Source organism: Gekko japonicus, unplaced genomic scaffold (genome assembly GCF_001447785.1).
Source record: "Gekko japonicus isolate JY-2015 unplaced genomic scaffold, Gekko_japonicus_V1.1 scaffold771, whole genome shotgun sequence".
Classification (NCBI taxonomy): domain Eukaryota; kingdom Metazoa; phylum Chordata; class Lepidosauria; order Squamata; family Gekkonidae; genus Gekko; species Gekko japonicus.
The window spans coordinates 96,818-100,442 of NW_015165259.1; the positions used below are offsets into that span (position 1 = coordinate 96,818).

General features: G+C 46.8%; 1 protein-coding gene across 1 annotated transcript in view; it reads left to right on the top strand.

The window, feature by feature from the left end:
* Positions 1–3,625, top strand: part of PTPRF (protein tyrosine phosphatase, receptor type F) — a 670,152-nt gene that overhangs the window by 27,763 nt on the left and 638,764 nt on the right. The gene's annotated exons all lie outside the window — the stretch shown is intronic.

Below are 3,625 nucleotides of genomic sequence, written 5' to 3' on the forward strand. Positions count from 1 at the left end.
AACCACTCTAAGCGCTTCCACACACTGCTAAACACAGTTTCCCCACACAATATCCTCAGGTGAATTCTCTCAGCTGAAAGCAAGTAAAAAACAACAACACTCACCCCTCTAGCAGCTCTCTCTCCTGCTCAGAGCTCAGCTGGGTCTCCTCTGCCTCTGGCAAGGTGCTTCCTTAAATAGAGGCCTCCCCCAGCAGAGGTCAGGCAGCAGCTATTCAAATTCACCCAGGCACTCAATCACAGGCAAACACTCACCCCTCTAGCAGCTCTCTCTCCTGCTCCTGCTCAGAGCTCAGCTGGTCTCCTCTGCCTCTGGCAAGGTGCTTCCTTAAATAGAGGCCTCCCCCAGCAGAGGTCAGGCAGCAGCTATTCAAATTCACCCAGGCACTCAATCACAGGCAAAACAATGCCCCTTCCACTTCCTCTCAATTACAGTCAATCCCAGTCAAACAATGCCCCTTCCTCTCTCAATCAGCCAGGACTTTGCAACCACTCTAAGCCCTTCCACACACTGCTAAACACAGTTTTCCCACACAATATCCTCAGGTGAATCCTCTCAGCTGAAAGCACGTAAAAAAAACAACACTCACCCCTCTAGCAGCTCTCTCTCCTGCTCCTGCTCAGAGCTCAGCTGGGTCAGGAGAAATATTCGTAAAATTCACATACTTAATGTTTTTATCTTCATTCCTTGATTCCATGACTTATCTCCTCTTGGGACTGTTGGTGTTTAGAGGTCCCCAGGTAAGGATTCTGTTGATGTTTATTTCCAGTGTTTTCAGGTAGAACCAGTCTTACTCTGATTTTAAGAATCCTGTATCCTGAAACAACTGTATCGTGGCAGAAAAGCCAATCAACTGATTCAATTTATTTATTTTAGATTTTTTAACCTGTTTTCGTCTCTAGTGGGGACCCAAGACAGTATATATTGTTTACTATTTTATCCTCACAACAAGAATCCTATGTGGTCCAGCTAGACTGGAGTCCAGTAGCACCTTAGAGGTCAACGCGATTTTTGGGGTATGAGCTTTCGAGAGTGAAAGTTTCCTTGTACCTGACAAAAGTCCTCCTGCTGACTCTTGAGTGCTTGAGCACGACTCTGAAGAGGCGGCATAGAAATATTCTAAATAATTAAACAAATGGAAGGATAAGAGTCAGCAGTCCTCCATCTTGTTCTCTTTGTTTTCTTGCTTGCGTCAGTGGCTTGGCTTTCCTCCCTCTCTGCTTCCTTCCTTCCTTCCCTGAACTGCTTTTACTCTTAGGCATGCAACACAGCAACTCATTCTGTGTGAGAGTTAATCACTGCAGTATTCATCAGGTTCTTTTACAATTCCATTGAATTAGATAACTAAGCATACTACAGGTTAGATATTATAAATCAAACTGGGTTATTAAGCAGATTAGCACCAATACCTTAGCAATAACAAACCAGGTAAAGACGACAAAACTTGGTATGAGATACCATAATCTATTTTGTATGTTCTTTACTTGATTATTTGCTTACACATGAGCTTAGATATACCAGCTGGCCCATTCACATATGTGGCGGAATGGGCCTGCGTCACCTGAAGGGGCAATTTTTCTCCACTGCCTCTGGGTATTGCTGCCACCACTGCCCCTGTCTTGGGCTCTGGTTAGGTGGGACAGCCTCCTAACCTCCCTCCGGTGTCACTAGACACCCACCACGGGGGTTCCTAGCAATCTTTGGGGCTTCCCTGGAGAGTTGGCAACTGGCCCTTTTGCCATTCTCGGAGTCCCTGACCCACCCCTAGTGTGTCCAAGTGGCTGGGGGAACTACACGGTACAGATGGACTTCTCACCATTAACAGATAAAGGATTTATTCAAGAACTGAACTATTTACAGGCATATCCACAGTGAATGAAAGAATCAAAATAAAGGTGACCAAAACACACCATCTCCCCCTTCTCTACACTCTGCCTCCTGCAGACTCCAACCAAAAGTCTGACTGGCTCCTGACTGCTGACTGAACTGGCTTCCCACCCAAAACTCCACAATATATCAAACAGCAATTTCTCACCCAGGAACTGGCTCTCCCACCTGCAGCATTCTGGGGCAGATCTCCTCACCACCATGATGGACTTTCTGTCCTCCCTAGGGAGCTGCCCTCAGATTACTGGTTAGAGACAGGAGGAGAGGGGGGAATAAGGAGACTAGGCCAAGGCCTACCTCAAGTTTGATGGTCTCCTCCTATCTGGCCCACACCAACTTAAACATATCCATAAAATGGCGTTTCTCCACAACATAATTCATTTTTCTCACTAGAACAGTGGGAATTGAGCTTGAGAAAGTGACCACTCAAGGCTTACTCAGTCCAAGTCACTTTCTTGTTGGAGTACAAAAAATTGTTCATAAGGAAAGTGGTTCCAAAAATTGTTGATTCAGAAGTATAGCTCTGAATGGTTATCATTCTTCTGTGTGAGCTCAGGGTATCCCAGATGTTTTAAAAAAATCCATCTTGCTCTCTGTGGATAACCCTTCTGTGTGCTGACTGAAAAAATGGAGAGGTAGAGTGGGCAGGAGCATGCTAGCTCTGCCTCCACGTGATTCCCAGGTTATGACCACAGAACCTATGCATGGAGGCAGCAGCCACACACATGCTTCCTTCCTGCAATTGGGGACTCTACTTTCCAAACTTTGCCAATTGCAGTTTATGAGTGGATACTGCTCCCATGTGTAGGTGTCATGCATTTGAAGTGGGAGAGGGGGCATGTGTGTTCAGTCAATGTGTGAAGAGAGCTGTTATTTTATCATTATGGGGTCTCCTTGAATTCTGAACTGTAAATCATCTCCCAGTGAATGACCATATTACAATGTACCTTTTAGGTAGGGTTGCCAAATACCTTTTGTTCTGCGGCGAGGGGCTCCCGGACGGTGTCTTGAGCACGCGCGCGCCACATGCACGTCAGCTGAATGTGACGTGTTGATGCCGGGCACGCTGGGGGCGGGGCCACAGCCATTTGAGGGTAAAACATAGAGTTTTCCCCTCAGATGGCTGTGGCCCCGCTCCCAGCGTGCCCGGCGTCAGCACGTCACATCCGGCTGACGTGCACGCCGGGGTGGAATTTCCCCCGGGGCCCGATTCCGCCGTGGCAGAAATCGGGCCTCCAAAGCGGGGGGAAATCCGCCCCCCGAGGGGAATTGGCAGCCCTACTTTTAGGTTATAAGAGACAGCAGCCTGCCTTCTTTCTGTCAGCTGCTGACTAATGAAAGATTGTAAATTAAGGATATATCTGAAATTTAATAACAATTTGGATTAATAATCACACTTGACATGCAAATTGTTTTATTAGATTTAATTGTTCATTCTGCAAATTGTTGTATCAATTCCAGATGGCTAGAGTGGGTTAGGTCCAAGTGGAGTGTGAAAGTAGCAAGGGCCAAGAGCAGGAACACCATTTGAGACCTCTTGTTGTAATACAGTCCTGACCTGGATATCCCAGGCTAGCCTGGTTGTGGAAGCTAAGCAGGGTCAGCCATGGTTAATATTTCAGTGAGAGACTACCAAGGAATACCAAGCACAGGGGCAGGCAATGGCAAACCACCTCTGAAAGTCTCTTGCCTTGAAAACCCTATGGGTTTTGCCATAACTCAGCTGCAACTTGACGAA